Here is a 26,261-nt window from a genome sequence, read left to right as displayed (position 1 = left end):
GTCGGGTACAGACAAATGGTCTCGAAGCGCGAGAACACGCAAGAACAAAAGCGTCGAAACAAGAGACAATCGGTTATGATTTGCACCCTCGCATCCAATCTCGCCATTTACCACCTATCCCTTTTTCCTCAGACTATGCGCTACTACGTTCTAGGTGACGACGTCGCCACGAAAGACAGGAACATTTCTCCGTCCTTTGTCGTGGTAGCTCTGTTTGCTTTTGTTTCTGCCGTCTTATCTGCGCAGCCAGCATCGCGAAACACGCGTTGTTGGTTTTGTTAAGGTGAACGCGGCTCTGATTTACGGGGACCTGTCTCGCGAGAAATCGAGCCTCCTACCCTTCGTTGCGATCTCTCCAGAGATACGATTTCAAGTAATTGCGCTGGAAGGGTAACGAGATGCCTAGCCTCTTTTTCTTACCTTCCACTTCTCCTCGCTTCCTTTTTTTTTTTTTTTCGAGGTATTCCGAAATCTCGGGCTTTTTTAGGTAATTCTTCGAAGTAGGCACTTTGTCAAGGGGAATCTTCCTTTTCTGCATTATCTTCGGTATTCGGAGAACCTCGCTATTATAATTTTGTAAGGGGAGATGATTGTCAGAAGGATTTTTATTTGAGCATCTCCAGGGAGGTGAAAAATAGAAGGAGCGTGTGAAATAAATTTAGACACCAAGGAATATATATATATATATATATATATTTAAATAATTTTGGGTATAAATACGTTTAAATAATGAAAGGTTTCATAGGGGATTGTTATAAGGATTTTTATTCGAGTATCGTGAAGAGGGAGAAGAAGCATGAGGTTGTGAAACAGAGTTTCACGTCAAGCAAAATATAATATGTAGATAGATATATCTAAATAATTCTTACATAGAAAAGTAGAATTTGAATACAATTAACTTCATGGTGCATTGTAAATCACAGTTCTCATATAACGATGCATAACAAAGTATTCAATCATCCAGTAAACGACTAAGTTTCCAACAACCACAAAATACCTGCAGGCTAGCGAGGTTGTTTCTATTTTCCCCTCGTTGCTTTTCTCGCTTTATTTTACGTAATTTTCGCCGAGCTTTAAAGGGGCGCGCTGTTACGTAGGACAACAATTCAGATATTCAACGGCATGTTCGTCAGCAGCGCATAGCTTCAACTATACTGTGAAAGTTAAGAATACACGGTCGCGATTGTTATAAGATTTTATGGTGTGAATATTACAGGCATCCGGTAGACACAGTCAGGCCAATGTTCGTTACGAGACTGCGTTAACTTATTATAGTATGGGAAACTCCGTTAAGCCATAACATTCTCCGCATCCTACCGCCGAAACCTGTTAACTCCCAGCTGCCATAACACCGGCCGTTACAGCAACGCGCAAATACACCATTATGTTTCACAGTGTTTCGGTTATTTGAATCTTTCGTTACACTGCACCGAGTCGAATGAATGTACTACGCATCAGATTTGTGCCCGTGCATTATTTCTACCCTTAGTCGTCGCCTTATACTTTCCCCTGCAACTTGAATAAGTAATTGAATTTCCCGCGGCTCCACGTTGGATCGCCAGAAACGTTTCATTTGTTACGTTTCAACCGCCTGAAATGCCAGTTTCAAAGATTTCTGTTATACAAAATTCCTGTATTTTACGAGATTAATGTAGGTAAATGTTTAATTTAACAGACAATTGTTAAGTCGAGAAATAAGTAAACGATGGATGTGATATATATAATATTTGTATGATATTTGTATATGGATATTTATGTATATATGGAAAATTTAGAGATATACAAATGCGCATAATGCGTAGAATCGTGTAAAATATTGGAGGTAAAATACGAGGTAAAATAGAGTCCTCTCATGGACAAATACTTGTTCACAGGTAAATAGGTAATTCATGTTGGAGACAAATTTTCTTACTATCCTGTTCCTAAAAACTGAAAAAAACTCTAAGATACTGACTAATGCTTCCACTATATCATATAACTATTCGTGAGGTAAAATGTTGTAAATTTTTTTCAATGTGAATGAAGATTAGAAAGATAGAAATTCGAGGTTTAAATAGTCAGCGACCTGTAAAGAACTAAAGGAATTCGAACGAACCTGTTCTACAATCTAACGATTGAATAATTTTCTCTCAAATTATCGCTCGAATAATACGAAAAATCTCAAATCGCCAAATTCCAGCATCTCTATGATCAATACCTCTACACGAGAGTCGTAGACGACGCAAATTCACCGAGTCAATAGCAATCGGTCAAGACTTTCGTTTCCACGGGGAGACCTTCATTTCCAAAAGTGGAAGAAAGACGTACTATCACTGAGAAGAAATAGAGAGACGAGAGAGAGAGAGAGGGGGGTAGGCGTTCATGTTCCGTCGAGGCTGGTTTATCCGTCGACGAGGAAAGGCGCCTGCCGAACCACGAGAATTTAATAGAAGGACTTTTCAGAAAAGACAATTTTCTCTCCGTATCCCGGACGATGTGCGAGCTAAGGTTCCTTGAGCAACGAGGACCATGGAATGGAGAAATGTAGTTGGACGTAGAGGATGGCCAGATATAGAAGCAGAAATGCCGTGGAATCTGTAAATTTGAAATGGTGAATGGCGGCCACGATAGAAGGCCATTAAGAGCGGAACGCGTATATATGCTATAATTCCTCCGATATGAAGCTTACGAAGGATTCTGCCGGTGGTTTATGGTGTTTCAATTACACACGCAATCATAGACCGTGTTACAGTCAGCTTTCGGGACCAGGCAACGTTCAGCTTCTACCGAAACATAAACTTTCGAACAGGTTGGTTAACAGTGTTGAAGGTGAAGCGTCGATGCGGAGGGTCGGTGAATGGTGACGTTGGCTACGAAAGGGATGGATGGACGGAGACTAAAAGGGTGGTAGAGTGGTGACGGAGGGGGCGAGCTGTCGCAAACCGCACGCCTCCGCCACTATTGGTAGCAATTCGACCGATGTTCCCCGACCGTAGTTCCGCCACTGGATTCGGCGCTATTGCCGGTGGCATTGTAATTGGCTGTCAAATGAGAGCGCGACCTCCCCTAAATCTTCCCAAGTTGCGCCACCATGGAATTAGAATGGCGCTAGTTCGTTCGGCTTGAGAAAACGAGCTGGCACCTCTTGATACGTTCTCATTCGAAACGCTCTATTTTGAAACTCAGCTCTCATATTTCGTGGAAATAATGGATAATTCGACCGAACGATTTGGTTCGTTTAGATAATTCGTGACCATGTGACAATACGAAGGGATGAGAGGAAGATAAATAAGGAGGAAACAAAGCTACATTTTGTTGAAAGTGTTTTAATTAATTACAGAGGGAAAGTCTACAACTTGTAGATTGTTAATCCATCGATGTTATTAGTTGATTAAATATAATGCAAGAGAATCGTCAAATAATAAATAAGAATTGTTGTGTGTAGTATAGGGATGTTGAGTTGCAGGCAATCTATTTGTATGTTTTTTGAATTATGCTTCACTCGCTACCAATACTTTAGAAATACTTGAAGAAATTCAGAATTTTTTGCTTGGTCTCCTATTACTCGTCCTTCTTATAAATTCTCATACTCCTGCAGTAATTAAGTACGTACTTTGAAAAATTATTCTTTCTGATATGCATTCCATTGGTAGCCAACGTCGAAGAACCATCATACAATATGCATAGTTTGTACTTCATCGAGCAAGAACGTGGAAGATCTTTATTTCCCATGAGATTCGTACGTAAAACGAAAAATCCCAGCATCGTAAAATGAAGAATCTTGCTGGATTTTTTCAAAAGCACGATCACCCACGTAACAGAATATAGGCTCGATGAGATGCTGCACGTAGAATAACGAGTTTCTAGATAGTCGAGGCAAGCATCTGCCTCGCTCGAGAAACTGTAGACAAGACACGATCAAACTTTTACCTGGCTGAAAACTTCGGACTTCAATTTTATACTAAGCACCGAGTCTCTCGCTTGTGCGAAGAAGGCTTCGTTAAAGCTTCATTCCCGAGGACGATGCTTTTCGAGAATCGATCCATAGAGAGAGAGAGAGAGAGAGAGAGAGAGGGAGAGGTGTTCGAAACGGAGTCCAGAAAAGATCTTCGCGCAATGACGAACGCCATGAAAACGGAACAAAAAAAAATGGAACGAGAAGAGAGGTTTAACGAAGAGGGCTTTTGACGCCGCTCAAGCTCGCTTCGACGGTCTTCTATGAAGCGTTTTGGCCCTGCGCCCTTCCGTTTAATCTCAGACAATGGCTGGTCTGCCGAAAAAAGAGGCAACCGTGGCTTGGTTTCGAAAGGATGAACGAACCGCGACGAAAGTATACGAATTCTCGTGCCCGCCCTTCTATTCCCACGTCAGTCTACGCGGAGCAGTCACGTTGACTACCGATTGAAGGGGATTTTTCCCTTCGAGTCAGACACACAGACACCGGACAGACCCGCGTGTATTCACAGACACAGGGGACGTTTTGTGCTCGCACTGGCACTCGTCTGGGTCTGAGCGACAGTCATTAACGGAGATGATGGTTAGGTGTGCAGTCTGCTGCTCGAAAATGATTTCCATCGGAGATACGCGGTTCGCAATAACGTTCGTGGAATATTACGGACCGGCCCTCTCTTCTCTTCTTTCATTTTTTATCCTTCTCCCTTCGGTGCATCGCGTTTAGTCTCCGCGTTGCCCACGGTGTGTTTCACTCGGAACGCGTCTGCATCCTGTGTGCACCGGCTGAAAACGAGTTTGCTAATCGATTCTGTCGCGACTCCACGCCAGACGCTCCTTCCGTCATGAGCCTGAAAGGTCTCCGTGACCAGGAGCAATGGAATATCGCGACTAATCGAAAACTACCCTCGTGTTTCAAGCTTCGCCCTCCGAAGAAATATCACGATTTACGTCGATGATGTTCCTTTGAGTGGTGATGAGGAATCATTCTCTTGGGGGCTGACTAAGTGTGCGTCGATTGAAAAAACTTTTCTTCTCGCTGCTCGCAAAGAATCTGTCGGAAAAGAGTTGAAACGTACGTTAGGTGACTCGCATCATTTGCAGCATTCGTGTCAAGACTCCCGTATCAAGGCTTTTCTGCTTCACCGGTAGAAAATGCTAGACGGTTGATGGTAGAATCGCATAGATTTGTTGAAAATAGTAAAATAGAAAATAGATTCGATAGCTATTTTATATAAGCTTTTATTCACTTTTTAATTAAAGTGTATTTAAAGAGCGTTAAATGATAGGATGCCTATGATAAGATATGATAGCAGAAGCATTTAGCAAAAATATTATTAACTTGGGCGCTACATCTGTTTTTGTGGAGGACATTAGGTCGTAAATAATTAATAGTTGATATATCTTCTTTTATTTCTGTAATTGTTTACCATTTGTCTATTTAGTTTCTACTAACCACCTTTTAATGGAATTTTGGTATCTATGAACTCGTTTCTCAAATACACCAAATTACTTGGTTTTTATTCATACTTATTCCAATTATATTAACTGAATCATTAACAAGAAGAATATTATTGGACGATTGCTAAAAAATCTCATGAACTGTTAGTCAAAGTCCACTGAAAGCACAATTGTGCAAGCTGACGAATACCTTTTATACCGCGCTCTTCTCCGATCCGAGAAATATACCGATATCGAGGATTTTGTAGAATAATTTACAAGGACAATTGACTAAAGAAAAGGAAAAGAAATTATTATCAGCGTTATTAAAATACCTTCCGGTTTGGAAATATTTATCGCCTCATTATAACTCGATTTCGTCGGGATTGTGCTTGTAATTTAGGAGAGGCTATCGTTAGTCTCATTAATCTTTCATCGAAAGCTTATACTCTGGCTGGAGCGCTGAATTTCCGCGTTAATTATTATTACAGTAATTAAAACGCGGCATCTAGCCGTGGAAGAAGAGCGCCGGGTCGAGGGACGAAAGTTTTGAAATCGAGAAGCGGATCCGACTCGCTCTAGCGAAGCTCAGGGCTGCCTGTAATTACGTAATAAAAGGAAGTGTTTAATAATGTATCGCCTGGGTACGCGAAGGAACGTCCGAGGAAACCGGTTGCCGGGGTCGCCGGTACCAACCTGATAAATTGAAGGTACGAATGCGCTTTAAACTTTTTAATTAAAGTGAATTTAAAAAGCGTTAAAACGTTGAATGCCAGACGGTCGAGATCTTTCATTCTTGACACCCTGTTGCCGCGTTCTGCGTTGCAACAAAAATTTCAATTTTCTCCAGTGGCCTCGTTTCGAAAACGTCGTGGGCCCGGTGCATCGAAAAAATGAATTCGCGGTCTCGTATTCTCGATCGAAGAGACAGAGGGCGGAAAGAACGAAGGTTTTCGACAAACGACAGGTTTGGATAATGAACGAAATTAAGGAACTCTTGGAAGAAACCGGTGAATGCTAGGCGCGCACCCTAGTGCACCTCGACACGAGAAACCCTTGTGCGTAACAATCGTACAGAGAAGGGGTGTGTTTTGAATGGAAGCGTCGTAATTGCAGACAGACAAAAGAAGAAACCTCGACGCGAGATATAGCCTGCTATTTCTCTTGGCGGCGTCGTGGAACGTCGCTTACGGTGATGACGTCGACGTCTCGACTGGATACGAAAGGGGTTGAAAGGGTTGGAAACCATGACGCTTCTGTCTTTGGCTAGCACATAATGAGAGCCGTTCGCGTAGTAATACTTCTAGTCAATCAAAGAGACTCGTTATAATGTGGCTAGGTTGAAAAACGAGATGTCGAAGACAGCAACATTAAAGACGCGAATATATGGAACATATTCGAAGGAATAGACACGTTGTATGTAGGTTTAAAGAGATGGTAGGGGTGATGAATGTAATCGTAGAGGATCGAGTTAAATCTCGGGCGTTTTTTTGAATTTTTCATGAGAGCTCTCTTCAGGATAGCTTTCACGCGTTTACTCTCTGCTGGCTTTTCACTGACTTTTCACCGGATTTACGTACACGCGTGTGGAACTAGACTGGTTTTTTCTAGGGAAACACGAGGCTATAGCTGAGGCTCATTATTTCTGTAATATGGTAGACGTCATTTTTGGCAACTAAAATTTAATTTAGGTTACCATACCTTTAGTTTTCGACGTCCAATTATTTCAAGTATTTGCGTTGTCTCTTGAAGGTAATAGCAAGAGGGAAACGACGAGAAGGAAGGAAGGAAGGAAGTATTAAAACCTAATAATAAATTTAGATAAATGTAAGTCTTTCTATATTGCAGAGTCTTGAATTTGTAATTTATGTTTTTAAATGAGAAATTTTATTTGCTAGTTGCTGTAGTGGAGATCTCGCGCAAGTAATAATTAAAGTTATTCAGTTGTTAATTAACACTCGGTTATTATAGAATATAATATGACCGAGTTTGAATGAAACGATAAAATATAGAAATAAATATTTAATATAAAGAATTGTGCATTAGCTTTCGCCTCGTTTTCAGTGTACAGTATTTACCGAGGGTAAACAGTGTATATTTCTAGTGGAATCAGAGAAACAAATAATTCTTTGTGCCGAAGAGTATTGAATTGAAGAAGCGAGCAACCATGATGTTAAATAATTACAAGTGGCCATTGCCGTAGAAATTGTATAAGAATATAACTTTGTTCGATTTGTAGCGCGAATATCGAAAGAAAGAAGAAGAAAAAGGAAACGAACCGATAGGAATAATCGACGAAGAAGTAGCTTTCTAAAAGAATTAATTGGCTCTCGACAGCGTTTGGATTGATCTGAGCTAGTAATTACAAACACCAAAGAACTTGGATAATTCTACATCGACAATGATCGAGCAAGAGTTAACAGACAGTAGATCGACCCGTTCATAATCAGACGCAGACAAAAAGATCTTTTTCTTTCGTAGACACTTGAAGCTACGATATCATTTTTAACTCGCAAAGTGTAGAATATAAATCATTAATTGTTAAAGTCGATTATCTTCTATTTCTATTCTGTTCTTATGCAAATGACGCAGATCTTAACAAAATTTTTCAACGTTCGTGCTGTTCCTTCTTCCAAAATTTCGTTCATTTTATCAATTTCTATTTTCTGCTCGACTAAAATCACATAAGGAAGCGAAATTAATGATACAAACATGATTCATAATATATTGAATTTCAAACTTGCTTCTTATAGAACACGAGAATCGTGAGTCGTTATGTTTTTTTCTCGTGAACTGCATGTTATTTAACAACGTTTTTTGAATACTATATTCTGACTGATTTTACACGTCTGCAAAATTGGCTATATCATATTGACGATAATCTAATATCTCGTCGAGCTCGTCCTGCTTTCCCAATTTGTCGTTCTCTGACTTACGAAACCATATTCATAGATTTTGAGAATCCAGAATAAATAGGATGGAGCAGAGAGAGGGAGAGAGAGAGAGAGAGAGAGCTTTCTGGGATTGTGGTGCTGTTCCTGAAGGCCTATTAGCGAATCCTCTGGCCGTCTGACCGGCTGAACAGGCCAAGCACACTCGACTACAAAGCTCCTCTGGCAGAGGTTGGAATAAATGCGTTGTCTCGAAACTAACTGTCCACGTAATTGCACGCGAGTCCCTTATTTATCCCGCGACTTTGCCCGTTGACTCCGGCGCTCTTTGTGCGCGGGTACGTGAAGAGAACGCATTCCCTGGAAAAACGAATCTCTGTTGGAGCGTTTAATCAAGATAAAAGGCAATACCCTTCAAGAAAAGCTGCGCTTTGCAACGCAACGTTGGATTATAAAGCGCTTATGCATTGCAGTTCCTTTAAGGAGCCCTTCCTTCCTCAAAGCAAGTCAGTAAGGACTATTATTAAAGATTCGATAAATGCTCGCTCGGTTACTCCTGCTTCTTGTTCTTAATTTCCTGATGATAAAATAGAAATTGCGACCGAGGATTTCGCGACATGATGAAGTCGTTGGTTTGATTAGTTCCTACGATGTATCGACGTAGAAGCGATCGTTACAATTTCTCTGTGGAGTTAAGAGTCGGTTTAACAAATGATCCGAGATCGCGTGGTTCACGTTGTGAACGAGGATACAGAGATGCAGCATCGTACTGTTAAATAAAATTATTCCCTCGTTCGAGTAAAAACAAAGATCAAGAAAGGAACGTTCTCTCATCGAAGCATTAGAAACAGAAATTATTTCAAGTTTACTCTGTAAAATTGTAGAGTTCTAATTACAAATTAATATATCGCTGTCTATATTACGGCTGTGTACATCAATGTCCAAAACTCAATGTAACTGCACGTACACGTGTTTTGTGCGATCCTCTGTATCGATCATATGGAAGAGAGGAAGAAACGGAAATTTACAGGACGACTGGCTGTAAAAGAAGAAGTGGAAGCCGAGAACTGGTGATAATCGAAAACTCTACCGTTATATCAGTCTGTCGTGCTACTCTTCGAGTACGGAATCAGCAATCGTTCCCCACAATCCTCATTGGCGGGCATTGTGCCGGTAACATAATGGCCTTGAGTGGAAAGCTGTGGGAAAGGAAGTAATAAAAAAAAAAAAAAAAAAGACGTGCAGGAGAAGGGAAAAGAAAGAAATAAAGGAAGTAACCGAGCGGTGAGAAAGAAGAAAGAGAGAAAGAGAAAGGCAGAAACGAAGAGGGGAAGGACGAAGGATGAAATTCGTACACGAGAAACGAACGACGGTAATGACGAGCCGAATATAGACCCCGTAAAACCCGTAAGGCTTTCCTCATTATATTCTCCCCCAGCCGCCCTCCTACATTTCCCTTTCTCATCTTCTCTCTCTCTCTCTCTCTCTCTCTCTCTATCTGTCTCTCTTCTTCCCTCGTCTCAAGTTCTACCCCTCTTTTTCACCTTCTCGAGAGTAGAAACCGAGTACCGACTGTCGTCGCCCTCTCGGAATGCTCTTGGAACAGACGATTTCTTTGAATGCGGGCCAAAGATTGCCCACGGTAATAATTATTGCGGAGGCTTTCTTTTAAAAATCACCGACCTGTGAATAACAAATGAAAAAGACCAGGAGTGGGCCGGTGTCTACAAAAACGAGGTCACCGGCGAAGCTCGGCCGACCAACCGGAGAGAATGACGAAGACAGTTGACGCGATGTCTCGGTCTTGGTGAGATCGATTTGCGACCGTGGTAACGCCAAATCTCACAAAGCTTTCCTCTCTTTCTCGTTTCATCTGTTCTCGCGCCTCTCACTAGCCCTGCTCTGCCTTTGAAGTCTCGCCTGAAGTACACGCGTTTAACTCCGCGATATACGAAGCTTTTTGTGCTTTATGTTACGAATCAATTTGCAGATCCGTTGGATAGAGACAAAGAGGATTCCACCGGAATATTTCAGGAAATTATGCCGCGATGATATAGCATCAACCGATTGGTCTGAAAGAAGTTTTCAGGGTAATAGAATATCGCGAAAGGGGATAATTAGACGAAATGGTGAACCGTTTCACTGAAATGTCAATGTTTTTTGTTAGTCCACGAGGATTTACAAGGATTACTTTTATAATTTGGAAAGAGCAGTCGAAGTGGACCGTCGGACACGAGATATAACATCCGCTTTGCGTTCGAAAAGAGAGCCCAACAATATCCAGGATATTTCGTTCCGTAAAATGATACGTCGAGCTAGCCGCGATTTTTCGTCTGTTCATGAGTGAAAACGTTCACCCGCGTTATTTACCATGAAAATTCGCGGTAAATATGCCGCGGTAATAACTTGCGCGAAATTACAGATGCAAAAAGAAGCTGATCTGCAAGTGCCATTCGAGCCAGAAAAATATAATCAGCGGTAAACGAGAGGTAGTCGGTCAAAAAACCGCGGTTTTCCACTGATCGATTTGATCGATAGAATAGTCCGTTTATATCATTGCGGAAAGGTGCATTTTTCTTTCCAGGCAGTTCCGTCCGAACGAGTAGAAAAGAGAAGGAAATTCACAATTTTTCTCCTTGAGCGTATCGTCTCGCGGATAAACAGTTCTCCTTGTTTGAACTCTTTGGCTGTTAAATTAAGCGACATTGAGAATTCCTTCCATCTGAATAAAACGCTCGAATCATTATTTCTGTCTGGATTCATAACGATATTGTCTTTCGAACTACCTTCTGTCTATAGACTTTTAATTTCGTTACGATTTAACGAAGACGAATCGTTTGCTAAATTTGAATCTCGTTATGGAGGGATTTATCGGAGCCGGAAGAATTGTTTCTAACATTTAAATAGAATTATCTCACATTTTTCTGATACTCAGCAGAGAGAGGATTGTCATTCGTAAAGGAATTTATTCTACTACTATTTCCGTACAAATCGGATTATTTGTTCACGGTAATGTTTATTACATTCTTCGAAGTCAGTTTGGAGTGTTTACGTGTTCCGTAAAACCCAAAGAATTGGGAAAGATATCAATTTAAAATTCTACTATCTTAGAAAAGAGAGACGTTTGCAGAGAGATGTTATCAAAGTAATACTGAAATTAAGAACTTCGAGTTAATCTGTTTGATTTTTGAGAGATTCAGTGGGCTATATGAATATGTAGCACGTATCAAAAAGTGCTCCTACTTTGATCGAACTCGAATTGCTTTGCTTCGATTATTTAAAGTTGCAGTTGTCCCCTTATTGCGACGTCTCTTTCAACTATGAACTGTTTCAAAAATCAATATATGTTTCCAAACATCTTTTTACGTTTTCTTTAAAAACAATCGCTTAACACAACATTTAAACAAAATTTATTAACACGAAACATATCCCAAATGTTGTCGCATCGTCGTAATTTCGTCTTGGCGAAAGAAGAGGACGCGAACACAAGGATTGGGAGGTTGACCGGCGCGAGGCGGTGTACACGCGCGCCGAGGGATGTTTATTTTTAGGGGATGCTAGTACGAACACCAGGCGTACTTTCCTAGGTACTCACTTGGTCGTGCAAGCCGTTTGTCGAGTATCATATCATACAACACTCGACCTCTCTAGCCTGGCTACACTAACCTATCTCGAGCTAACTCAACATCGTCGAAGCCAGGCCAGCCCCTCTGAGCTACCCCCACGGACAACGTAGATACTTTGTTTGCCTAGTGCTCGACCATTACTAACCCCGCTACACCCCAGAACCTGTGTTACCGTACAATACTGCACGGATGAGCTACAACGTTGTACCAGGCTATAACCGGCGGACAATTCGAGACATGGCGGCGTATTCACGTTGCACACCGATGAAACACACAACCCGGGGATACATGTCCGTATTTATTTATTGTATCCTGCAATACTTTTTACAGTTCCAGTTTCCCGTAATTCGAAATCAGGACGGCCGGGCTTGTTTACTGCAAATATTGGCTGCTTTCGTTTCCAGGTCGAGATACGATGCTTTTACGTAATTGATAGCGCCGTACCCCTGATGAAACATCTGTCGTGATTATTGTGTACGAACCTGTCTCTTTGTAAACGGAATACGATCCGAACGATGAGTCCTTTTTATCGTCTTTCTATTGATTGTTAAATGTGATCTTTCGTATTAGTAGATAGTTTATGTCTATATTTTATGCTTTATATAAAATATTTGGAAATTTTGTTAGTATTGTAACGAGACAGGAGTTTCGTAATTATACTGGTAAAATATGAAACCAATTTAGAAGAGTTATTTTTGAATCAGCAGAATGCTCCAGTTGAGCTAAGTAATTTGCCTAAGCTAAGCAATTAAGTTACGTAAATATTTAATCGCCAAATTCGATTATGAACAAGTCTCAAGCGAACCACACTTGTGTCCCGTTTAATTATTTTGTACGTGCAAAGTCCAAGGTTGGATTTTAAGATGTTGAAGTCTTGCTATATTTTTGTGTATCTTTCGCTCTTCTTTTTTTTTAATCCCAGAGAATGTATCTTTTGTTTATCAATTGGGTATCTAAAAGAGATACGTATAACTATTTTCCAACTGGTTAACCTTCGCAAACATTTCAACATTCAAACCACATTATCCCTCCTTTATGAATATTTCCCCGTTTTCCAAACGCTGGCTGGACGTGCCCAGCGTTCTTATCTTGTACCATAAAAGGAACTGACTTCCCTGATAACAACTGCTTACCAGCCATCGAATGCCTCTTGTATGTATTTACGATACGCTTTTCGAAACTTTTTGTCCAATCTCGACAAACTTCCGGACTTGAATGTTTCTGAAGAAACCTGACCCACATCATCTAGGAAGCACGGAAAGAAAAAGAGAGAGAGAGAGAGAGAGAGAACGCGATACCCTGGTATGTAACAAGTTCCTTTTCGTTGATCTTACAAAATTGAGTTCAGTCTACTCGTTCCTCCGTTGGTACACAGAATATCACGATGGATTTTCCTCTTTCTTCCAGTCGCGCTAGGGATTAATATCTGTACACACAGTCCAGGTGAAAATCTCAAGGGTGAAAAGGAAAGGTACAAGGAGAGGAAACTTAGTGTATTTAAGGTAACATTTCCTGCTGGTGTGTTTGAGACCCTTCTATTTGCTCCTTTTCTTCCTCCATCCTTCTCTTCCCTATTACACGTACCATCGACCTAAGGCCCGAGGGCTCGACCCTCCCTCTTGACTTTACGACCTGTGCCAGATTAGGATTTATTTTAATCCTAAAGGACTGGTTTGCCTTCGTGGTTTCACCCTTCTATTCCCGTGTATACACACAGTGACGTTCCCTCTCAGGACTCCCACGATCGAGTGTTCTTCTACACGCACGAAACGATCCTTTTCTCTTCAACAACTTCGGAACGCGATTTTCTATATCAATTTATAACGGAGCGCAACTTTCACGCCCATTTGGAACTTTCTTCGTGATAACCGAAAGGTTCGCTGGAAACTAGGACACGTATTTTTTCTTACGAAAATGAGGTCACTGTTTATTTCGAGGATCCTTTTTAAATCGAAAATGCAATCTTGTACTTGCATATAATCCATGCATAAAGCGTATGATGGTAGTATACTGTAATTCCAAGTATAAAACACGGTGTATTTTTATATTTAATAGAGAAAACTTTTTATTGAATTTTCTATCTTCATTCGCGTCTATGTTTAGACAGACTAAAGAGATTTCTAACTCTTTGCACGAACGGTATTTCAATTTGCCTATTCCCTTTGTATGCCAAAGGGTACTGTATCTTTACTGCTGATATTAATAGCTAGCTATTGTCGATATTAACCAATAAATGAATAAATACAAGGTACTTGCTTTACAATAATTAGTTGATAGAAATTTTAAAAATTTCCTAATAGTTTTACAATTACTTGCACCGTTTTTTCTTCAAATCCCTCGATTTCTGAAATGAATATTCATGTTTGCGATTAGTTGTTCTATTTTACGAGAAATAGCGTGTAGCTGAATAGCGTGTGTCGGACGAACAGAGTATCAGAGGCATTTATATCCGGTTCGTCTAATTTATGCACGCGCGCCAGGTACCACGAGTTGTGCGTTTTTCCTTTTCCCTGATTCCTTTCATCGAGGCAAATGAAACGGTCTCGCATCGGTTCCATCTATCCCCGACATTGTTCGAAATTCACCGATCACGAGACCGTGTGCCGTTGCTCCTTTGAACGTGGTGCATCTCCCCGAAGGTTTTATAGGAAATCGATATCGGGAAGCGTGGAATGTTCGTTTCAAAGGTATGATCGACGGCGGGGGAGGTACGCGTGGACAGGCTGACGAAAAACAGAGAGGTCGACAACAAACGACGACGACCGAAAACAGAAGAGGTGGGGAAGGAAAAGAGGGGAGAAAACACAAGGAAAGAGGAAAAACGGGAAAATAAACTGCCGTAAAGTCGTGCGATCAATCACGTGCCGCGCTAGACCGCGCGTAATCTTCGTTAGAATAAATAAATCCAGTCACGTAGAATACACGCGCGTTGCACGCTGTTGTAAACGAGTCCAAAGTGAACGACGATGACTACAGAGGATCGAAAAAGAGTAGCGTGTCACGCTTATTAGAGGCAAGAGAGAACGTTCACGGCAATTCCATTTAGTCGATTCGATTTCCAGCTTGGTTACGTTCCGGTGTTCGGCGCTAAATTCACGATTAATGAAATAACCTGGGTATCTTTGAACCAGCGCTGACTGGTCGTCTGTATTCATCGGCCTCATAGTTTATTTTACACGAACTATGCGACCATTAATTACATCGAACAAACGCGTGTAAACGTCTGTCCCACTTATGCGAATAGTTTCATTTTGCGGGAGCCAGCCTGCGGTGGCTTGTTTGCCGCGTAAAATATCCGTAACGAGACTCTGATCTTCATCCGCCTCGCTAACCAACGGCCTGTAATTTATTTCGTCGACTATCGATCGTTTACTTTGACTATTGTTATAAATAAGCTGCGATTGTTCACGTATATCTATATCTTTTTTAATGAAACTAGAGAAATGCAAGCTGAGGGGAGATTCGTTGTAGTGGTACTCTATTTGGATATTTTGTATATTTTGTAAAATGCTGATGTTTCTCGTATTTCTTGCTTCCTTTTTTTAAACTTTCTTTTTTGAACTTTCTTTCTCATCTTCATAGTTCGATCACGTCCTACTGCTAAACTTCAAGTGGTAAATGTATACACGACCATAGTCTACATTTGTGTGGTTTCTCTCAAACTGTGACTTGCAAGTTCACTTTACAGACAACATTTACCCAAGATTGTGCTAATTGATAGACGTACGGCGAGTTGATTGGACCGACACGTATTAATTGATGTATAACGATCGATACGATAAGAGCCATTTACTAATATTCGCTGTCAGTAAATAGCAGTGTGACGTGTGTAACTACGTACACGTACCGTGACAACGTTAAAGGGGGTTAACAATGTTTAGAGTAGGTTAGAAGACAGTTGTTTGGGAGAATGGGGCGGCGGCGAAATTGAATTTTCAATACGCTAAATATTCACGAACACGATGACGCATTTCCATAACCGGGGACTGTACACGCGTCGAACATAACTTTTCCATTTTCCATTTGCCCGGCCTTTCGTTCGCTTCGACACACGGATGATTGATCGATTACCGATGGAAAGCGAAAGTGATGCAACGAAAACGAAAGAAAAAGATTTGCAGAATCGATGCTGCCAGAAGACGAGTTGCATGTATGAGAAAAATGATAGCAACAGGCTCCGAGTAGTACGAATGCACACCTGACACTACGAGTATTCTTCGTAGTGCTTTATATTCAAAACAGCATCGACAAAGAAACAAAAAATTCCTATGAATCTTGAAACGAAGTATTTTCTTCCTTTTCCTCTGGTATATTCATAGTCGCGATTTCCTTCTGATTCGCGCTTGTATCCAGCACACGTATGTATCTCACGATAGAGAATACGCCTTATCTATACGTATCCACTACTACAGTGACTAGATCCAGATAGATCCGCAACCTCAACATTTATGCAGCCCGCAAAGCCCGCGTCGAGTTGGCGCTTTAGCGTTGCTTAACATTAACATCAACACGAGTGCATGAAAGTGGCTGGTGTTCCCGAAGGAATCGAATAACGGAGAAGCGTGGAGGTGCAAACGCATCGCGAGATTTGTCGAACGAAAAGGAAATTTCAAAGGAGCCGTGGCTGCGTTCGAGGGCAGAACGCTCGACCAATGTCGAGTTTCTGTTCCGACCCACGCGACGACTTTATAAATTTATATTGTGAATAAATCTGAATTCGAAAGCGATAGACGTCGAAGAAGTCGTAGTAGACACTCCGTGATGATCGAGAAAAAAGGGCCGTGCTTTAAAGGCGAGGAAGAGGGAAGAGGGACACGAAGAAACGCAAGGGAGAAAGAGGAAGCGTAGGAATATCGAAAAAGTGGAAAGCAGAAAAGGGCCGTGCTCGTCAGACGACGCTACGAATGCAAATTTAACTTTTCCTTTCGCGCGAAAGAAGCTACGCCGATGAAAGTCGACGAGAGAAGGTTGGATTGCAGACGTTGCTGGATAAGGCCGTGGAAAAACGACAGCGAGGCTGAGTCGACACCACGAAGCCACCCCTTCGATCCGACAAGCGGAGCTTACGTAAGCGACAGTCGTGTGCTGTCTTTCAAATTATTTCGATGTCCTAGGGAAGACCGCGAGTTTCAGCGTGATCTTTCGCTCGGGAAAATTTACGACTACGGCGAACAGCTTTTCTTGCGACCGATCCGTGCACACGTTTCCCTTTTGAACGAATCGCTTCTATCCGTTCTTTGTCCTTCGCCAGTGTCGAGAAAACACGATGGACCGATTCAGGATGAGCGGTTGCTTCTTTTTAAGTCATGTAGGAGAATGTACTAAAATACTTTTTCGAAACCATAAGAAAAATAATTCAATTAATTTAATAGTATTCACAGTCGTTTGGAAGAGAATCGTCTACATTGTATACACGGTAATTTATTAATTAATAATGTTAGTGGCTTGAAAAGATACTGGTTGCAAATGACAAAGGAGTTCTTTTCATAATCTTATAATATGATGAAATAAGATGATCACAGTACTTGTAATTTATAAAACTTTATTTACTTGATAGAAAATTGTTCCTATTATATAAGAGAATATATTGGCACTGGTAATTTATGATTCATTAAACTTTACATCGGTTAGTCTAATTACGAAGAAGAGATCTATATTCTCTATATTTTCGCCTCTTTTGTCGGAAACATTTGAAAAACTAGAAAACACAGACAGTGGAAGCCAATTAATTAAAAGCGAAGTACAAATGCTAATTGCCGAAGTAATGCCAGACCGACTTTATCAATAACTTTAAACAAATGACACTATTACTTTAATTAAAATCACGATACGAAACGTGATGTTTCAAAGCGAACTTTAGACTATAACCTTACACAACTCTTAATTGCAGCAGCTCATAGCTGCCTGTTATAGGACATCGATAAAACTATACTCGGCCATGAAGTTTTTAATTGAGTACGTATGCATATACACACATACACATATATAGGATAAACCATAGTAACTTGAATTATAGGATAGTGTGGAAAAACAGTATAGCGAAACAAGATTAGATTAGCGTTTCCAAAACATAAGACCCGACGAAGAAGCGAGTTGAAAGTACTAAGCGCATAGGAAAGAGCTTTAACGTTCACGCGAGAAAAATGTTCTCGAAGAAAGTAATTGCAAGAGACGCCAGTCCGCTCTCAGAAATAGGAATAAATTTCTACCGTACGCGAATACTATTTTCACACGGGGAAAACATTGGTTATACAGGGGTCTTACGCGAATTGCACTTGCTCGCCATTCCAGGCTGCGGAAGACGAAATAGGACGATTTTTCATTCAGAATGAAGAGTAACGTTCCCTTCTTGACCTCGTTGTTTCACGCTTCCCGAATATCGACATTACCCTGGCATAATCGTTGTCTGGTGAAGCTTTCTTCGAAACTTGTCCAACCTATAGATCCAACAAATCGAGAACCAGCAGTGGATAGAAGGACAAACGACAGATAAATTATTCGAAATAGCTGTTGAACGTATCTCCGATTCAGCCGCGATCTATCTGCCAGATTACAAGCAAATTACATCGAATTTGACGTCCGGATAATGCAGCAGAGATCAACGTGTCCTATCTAATTTACGTAACACCGTCCATCACGTTACTTATTAACGTTTATGCGAACACCAACCATTGAATTATCGAACAACGTTCCCTATCGTGTGGATAGTGGAATTTCGGCTATTGGACCGGAATGGGTCGAGTCCATTCGTTAGCCAGTTCTTTTATTTTTCGAAAAGCAACGAGACGTATCCAACTGCCAAAATATCGAGACGGAAGGCAACACTGGGAGGATCGTAACACTCTCTCTGTCTTTGTCTTTGTCTCTGTCTCTGTTTCTCTCGTTGGTAGCTGCACTCTACGCGTTCGCTTCGATCGCATCAGTCAATTTACGCTCAGGACTGTCGATTAAACCGAGCGCGATACTTTTAATGGCGACGGCTTGTTTCCTGTCTGGAACAACCATTAATTTTAGGCCAGCACCCAAGCGATATCGATAGCAGAACAGATGTCCGTACTGTTGATAAAAGCACGTCCATAAAAGTGAGCTTTACAGGATAATAACACGTGTACACGTGACGTATGTGTATTCTCCGGCTGACCGTGGCGCAACAAATGAGTATGAACGTTTTCCAATCAAACCGGCATCAAAACCGAACCGCGGGAGAGAAAAAGGCAGAGAGAGGGATGAAAAGAAGGGAACGATCAAAAATCCAACCTAGAGGGCCGAAAAAAAACACAGCACAGAGACTTGGATACTTGATACCTTTCAAACGATTTCCATTCGCGAGTGAGTTTCGCCGTTTTCCGTTAACTTTTTAGAAATTTTACCGGTTTTGTGATTGGTTAAACTTAGTTTCTATCGATCGGAAATCGAGGAAAGCCACTAGATGTAGGAAAAAGCCTCTGCGATCGAAATTAATCAAGAACAGCGCGATTTGACTCTCTGTTCACATTTATTTGTACAGAAATTATCCTTAACTTCAGAGTCGGTAGTTTGCCATGGACTTGCCACAAAATCCATTCCCTCGAATTTACTTTCAACCATCGAATTAACCGCTCGAAATCCATTAGTCGGCTAATCTCGTTTCTTGCCCGGAATGCTTCGGTCCTGTTGAATTTCCGACGTTGCATCGTCCACAGAAAGCGAATACACGATACATCGAAGTATATACACCGAGAAAGGGACAGGCAGAGAGAGAGAGAGAGAGAGAGACAGACAGACAGAGAGAGAGAGGCATTCGTAAATCGCCATATCTACGGAATTTTGCCGAAAATACGCGACCGGTGACAGAATGAAAAGCACACGGAGGTATGCCCATTCCACCGATATATTGCTCCGTGGCGACATAGTAATAGCAAACGCCGCTGCGGAGACGGCAAAGTAAACAGGTGATCGATATTGTTTGATTTATGCGCCACGGGAGGGTGTGCGAACGTAGCGAGATCACGAAGTGTTTTCGGTGCCTGCATTTACAAGCAATGGTCGAGGTTACGCGTCCACCTAGCCACGTCTATTCACGTGCGCCAACCCCTCTGTCACCGAGCAAAATGTCTACATACACACGTCTCGCCGTACAGATACATAGACACGCATGTGAGAGACCTGCTTCGAATTTCTAATTTTCGATATTGACAAGCGGACAACGCCAGCCCTTTTCACCTCACGCTCGTCCTTTGCCGATCTACCCCTTTGGCCTGCACCCTCTTTTTCAACCGAGGCGACTGTGATTCATGCCAGCTTGCACGTACCGTTTATTGGCCACTGGCTGGTGCACGCAATAGCCGAGCAGGATTTATGAAGCGCACCTTGGTACGAGCTGCGCCATGGACCGCGCGAGGCGAATTTTAAGGGAAACGAGCCGCGAACTTTCCGCGAAAGTTGTGATAAAGAACCTGCCCTTAGTGGCGAGCTTTTCTTAGAATCTATCGGCGAACTTTGAAGATCCCTTAATGAAGACATTGTACACGATTGGCGAGACCATTAGGAATAGCAATTTGAAGGGCGAAGTAATTCACACCTTCGGTGAAAATATCGTTAAAAAACTCAGTGTAGCAGACTGACGAAATTTACGAAAATTTCGATTGAAGGAGATTCATGCTGTGAAAAAATTGTAAAAAATCGTAAAATAATTATATAACAAAATAGATAGATATATATATCTACATATACAATAAAATAGAGTAATGCGTATAAGCATTTAGATTTAAGAAGACTCGCCGCTGTATAAAATGAATTGTAAAGAAGAACAATGCAACAGAGTAGGGTTGCTTAGGAAAATTTCGATTCGAAAAAATTCACCCTTTGAAGAATTATGAAGAATTATAAAGGAATTCGAAGGAAGAGGTTAAACATATCTACGAAAACGTAAATTTAAAGAGTTCCTTGAAAACAGAAAGCAAATAATAAATACAAAGTGACAAACTAGCGTCGTTTGTGTAAATTTCAATTTGTCGAGAGAACGCATTCGATTAAATTCATAGCCGTTATGCCCATTGGAAATCCCCGAATTCCGTTTCTATATCGAAAGCACGAGACGTGCGAAGTGCTCCTATGTATAATTTAAAAGTTTGGGAACGGTATTATTCCGTCGCGACGATTCCGTGGCGTGGTGCAACGAACGTCGAATACAGAGGATCGCGAATATTTGGCCGACTCTCAGAATAGTTGAATGATAAAGGTGAAAATGGGAGGGATGATCGAGTGCAACGAGGGTTGTAAAGGCGCGAGAGAATGCACCGGGTTGGAGGCTAGAACGAGATCTCTCCAGGATATATGGGCACGGAGGAAAAAGACGTCGTTACCAGGAGCTCATTAACGGGGAACTATCCCCAAGACAGCACCTAGTCGTACCTTCTAGTCGAGCTACTGGTGGAAGCTTTTGGAGGGTGTAGCCCGCGCGTTAGGCTGCGAGGAAACTGCGCAGCTCCGATACTAATTAGTCCATCGGTTCGATCGTTCACTGGTAAAAGCTTCTCTCGCGTTTACCTTCTCTTGTTTTTTTTTCGCCTGACTTCTTTTCGTTACATCCTGTTCTCATTTTTCTTCGAGCTTCTCATTGGAACTTGGTCGCCGACGAAGGTGAAGTAAAATCGTGGCACGACGAATTTACACGAGAACGAGGGCAGAAGTTTGTTCGAAAGAGCTTCCAGTCTTTCGCTTCTTTCTCTTTTTATTTTTGCTTCTGTCCTTTTTGTTTCTTTCCAAGTTCTTTATTTCTGTCTCCCTTTCTAACGTTTTCGTTCAGACTTTTGCACGAGAGTAGGCGAAATTTGGACTCTTGCCATGTCTAACTACCCGCCCCCCTCCCCGGCCTTTCTCGTGAACGTTTCAGGTTGGCGTTCCTGAAGTTCGCCCAATTACCAGGCATTAGTCTCGTTTCATCTCATCGGGGGTGCGAACAGCGCAATTTCCTCGACGCTTCTGCATTCGCTATTATTTCATTAGGAACACCCGATACTTCAAGATGTGAATTACATCTGTTTTTATCGGAGGAAATTCCAGTAACCTGATTGGATAGTCAGAAATCTGATTTACTTGATGCAGTGAGGAAATCTGTGCTTTTTAACAATTTAAAGATTCGAAGACTTTTCTTTATTTCGACGATATCGCAGTTCTATTCTTCTTGCGAAGTAATAGGTATAATTTTGTTAGGTGAAGTAACGACACTCTTATCTTAGGAAATAGTTCATTGACAAAATCGTTTCTCACGTCACTGTTCCAGCGAGTCAACGATGTTATCATCAAAATGAAAAGATACTTTGCATACGGAAACTATTGTTTTAAATAATAATACATTTAATCACATTAACTCCAGCGGAATTATTTTGCGTATGCAATTAACGAAGATGTATTTGAACTTTTTTGTTTATACTTGTGTCTGTCTTCATTCAGTATGGCTTGTATTTGTACTTGGTGTTTATTGACAAACAGCATACGGACATATGAGAAACGCGTTAAAAATTATAATTTCATTGTCTGAAAAGCTATCGAGAACCACTCTTTGCACAATTATGTAATAACTGGTAAATGAAAAGTATTCATCGTGAACCGAAAATATCTCATATCGTCTAAACGCGTTAAATATCCTGATACTTATGGCGGACACTGTATATACGTGGCATTATAAATGCTAAGCCTCGATTTCGCCGTTAACAGCGTAGCGAGTACGGATGGGCAGGTAATGAACGACCATGCGAGCGAGAAGATGAGCGGCACAGATACAGGACATATAATAGCCTGGATAGTGGAACAGAGAGAAGCTGCAATCGATGGGATATTCAAGTAATGACAACGATAACGACGGTGACGATAATCAACGAGCAACACCCACGTCGAACGCAGTTCGCTGCAACGACGATGACGAACGACAGCGAGGGTGGCCATTAAATTGATACCACCTGCTAATTGGTATCTCTAATTTCTATCGGGCTGTGTACCAACCAGCTTACGATAAAATGATCGGCCAGAACCCATAGGATGATTGGCGTTTCCAGCGTCGAGGAATAATTTGTTACCAACGTTTCCATCGTTTGATCTTCTCACCACTTTGTTTCACAGGATTCGCGAAGTACGATTTTCATGTCATGATCCCCGTATCACCGCGTTCGAACGGATCAAAGGTTTCATTTAATGCTGTTACAGTTTCACTTCAAAGCTTCGCTCGCAACAAACGACTTGCAACGTTCTCGCGCGACTAACACCTCAACATCGTTCCATTTCCCAGCGTCTCAGCGCTGTCGTACTTTTATCCCCGGCCGTCAGTCAATGTTTGTCGCGCATCTGCCTCGCAGAATGTACGAAATAAAATTGAGGCAAACCGATCTGCCTCCCTTAAACTGATTGACACGCTCGACTGCGCCCGTGGATCTTGCGAAAGCCTGCGAAAGAGGCGAAATAAGAAAAGCGCGAAAATAAGACGATGGCGCCTAGATAAGTACAAGTGGAAAACCCACATCGCAGGCGTTTGTAAATCGAGTTTACCAACGACGAACGGTTCCCATCATTTCCACCCCTTCCATTTCCACCGTTGCACTCTCCAACCCTCTATGTCGCCGCGTCGTCTTAAATGTACCTTGCGTGGTAGACCTTTTATCCTGAGAAATTACCTCGAATGGTTGAGAAAATCATCGTTCCACGGGGCGGATCGGAGGCTTCTCCATTTTCTTCGTCAACGGTTGGGACGCTTCGTCGCTCGCAACCCTCCGCACGGAATCGCGACACGACTTGCCTGCGTGTCGAGGCCGCAACAGTCGTTGCGTCGACGCCGTTTAGAAAATGCCTGCACGTACGTTGCGGCACCCCCGCGAGGGGTTGAGACACGCTGCGCCACGAAAGGGAGACACGAACAGGAAATATTCCCTGCCTCGAGGAAATTCTTCGTATCCCCGGGAAAATTCGTTCGACTCCCAGCTGCGCTCTACATTTCTTCTTTTTCCACGTCTTCTACCCTTACCTCCCACTATTTCGCTGTGTTAAACTGCTACGTGCCCTTTATCCGATGTTAAGGCGTTTCTGTTTTCCTTTTTTCCTATCCCTCCTCTCTTTCTTTCGAAAGCTTGTTTGATTCAAGAGCACCGGAATCTCCGGAGAATCTTGAAACGAATAACGTTGCCGGATTAATAGGAGATGAAGATCGCAGTTGGAGGTGCACGTAGCGATTCAAAGGGTCGCCTTCCCAGGCCACTTTCCAGGTCGCTTTCGGGTTGGCCTAAGCAGAAAATGGCAAGTCCTTCTGACTTTGAAAGGGCAAAGCCACTGAAAGTCTTACGCTGGTTACCACCCGGCAAATTGCGCTCCGAGATGTTTTACGTAGCGAGTATCACGAGCATCTGTTCCAAACAACCACTATCGCTTCTTTATCTGCTTTCTCTTAACCATAGATAGCGTACAAAAGGAAAGGAAACCTCGCGGGGAGCAGGTAACTCTCTTCTTCATCTTCTTTGGTAGTTCCTTCTTAAACAAGGCACGTTTATTGCCAAGCACTAACCTGCAGCTAGTATAGATGGCGCTCTTTGTTCGTCGGTAATTTCTCGTAGTCGAATCTCAGCGAAGAAACGCCGTTGTTTCAAGCTTGATCCTTCAACAGAGACTTAAATCTTTGTCGGAACAATTTTCACGAGAGTATAGAGATTTATTACAAGAGAAAAAGAAAAATTAGTTTGAACTACTTTGAATGAGATTCAAAGAACGTTAAAGGGATCGTTGATTCGTGATCAGATCCGTGCTAACCGAACTATGGCAAACTGTAATTCCAACTTGGGGAGCAAAGAAACTTCACGTGCAGTGGAATTTGCATTACATTTCCCCATAAAACTCAAACGATATTTATGTTTACCGGGCGCGAAGATTTTTGTATTCAGCCCGCCGTCTTCCCCGCTAGAAAAATATTCCTGTAATTAAAACGCTGCCACGTAAGCGGAATGTTTGAAGCACAGCGCCGCCACCCAGAAAGCACGTTCCTTCTATTCGCAGATTTCTCGCCTCGTTGTACTTTAATAGGGATAAAATTCCGCGATAACACGTAGAGCACGTAACATCCTTGTTCTCCACCGTGTAATCTCAGCGCCGAGAGGCGAGTTCGAAACTATAAGATGTCCGTGGCTGACTTACGAAGATATTCGACCCCGTGGGGCAATGGCTGACGTAAGGGCTGGAAGATATTTAATTTTCCCCGGTGGAGCTAGTCCGCTAGATGTAAAAGGCGCGAGATGATAACTGGCCTATTCCTCTTCTCTTTCGTAGAAAAGATTACGCGACGATAAAGAATGCTCGTGCACGAAATTTATATTTAAAAGATCCTTCTTCGTCTCTGTCGTGCGTTTTCCCTTCTATATCTCTCTGCAACGTCCCTCGGTCCTCTCGTTTTCTATCTCTCCTGTGTGTTTCTCCGCCTCTTTCCATATCGCTCGTTACGGGTGCTCGAATTCGCAGAATAAATTCGCGGAACATCTCTGGCGTGAAACGCGGCCTCAATTCGTATCAAAATAACGCGAGTTCCACGGCGGAGAGGAATTTTCTGCATAGGGAAAAAAAATTTCACCCCGCAAATTCAAATCTCGCGGGAGAACGGATTATTTTCGCGGATTCGATCGGAAACGGAATTATTCCGAACGACGTGCTAACATCGTTTAATTTCCGCATCGAATTTTAACGCGGTTGTCTAGAAAATATTCGTCGTGGTTACGGCGCGTGATAAACATCGGCGATATCAAAATACGTGATATTCCGATTAATCTCGCGAAAGTGGTCGGTACTATGTGGGGGTTGGAAGGTCGTAAAGCGAAACGAGGAATCCTTATCGAACTGTCTGATGTCGAAAACTTCTCGCGGGATCCAAACGTTTCGACGTCTTCGTTCTTGACAGAGAAGGATTGCGTTTTCAACCCCCTTCTTCTCTTCAGCTCCCGGTGTGGGACTACCCTTCCGTTCCATTCACTGTGTCTCTCTGTATGTCGCAGAAGGATGCAGTGGAGAATAATTAACGAGGGTGAGAAGATCTTCTTCCCGGTGAACATACGTTTAACGAGCCCCGTCGTTGGGGTTAGAAGTACCGGCATCCATAAGCGCGCGACGCTTTCCAAAGAGGGGTAACCCATAGAGGGGTGACTTTTGGCGCAGGAACGGCCGTCGTACGACCGTCACGTACTTGTGTAATTGTCGGACGGTCTACGGGAGACATTTAACGATCAGCCATAAATGTCGATAAGCGGATAAAGCTCGGGAAATTTCGGGTATTTTTCAACCGCGATCATACCCGGCTGAATTATCAGGACCACTTTATTAAATTTGTCGAACGTCTCTATCGATTCATTGCGGTCGTTAACGCAGCCAA

The 26,261-nt window shown here is 42.1% G+C and overlaps 1 protein-coding gene across 5 annotated transcripts in view; it reads left to right on the top strand.

Annotated features, from left to right (window-relative positions):
- The window catches only part of LOC117153221 (zwei Ig domain protein zig-8), a 176,770-nt gene that overhangs the window by 136,899 nt on the left and 13,610 nt on the right, over positions 1–26,261 (top strand). The gene's annotated exons all lie outside the window — the stretch shown is intronic.

This window comes from Bombus vancouverensis, chromosome 11 (genome assembly GCF_051014615.1).
Source record: "Bombus vancouverensis nearcticus chromosome 11, iyBomVanc1_principal, whole genome shotgun sequence".
Classification (NCBI taxonomy): Eukaryota; Metazoa; Arthropoda; class Insecta; order Hymenoptera; family Apidae; genus Bombus; species Bombus vancouverensis.
The sequence above is the reverse complement of the archived record's forward strand: the minus strand, read 5'-3'. Positions and strand labels throughout refer to the sequence as shown.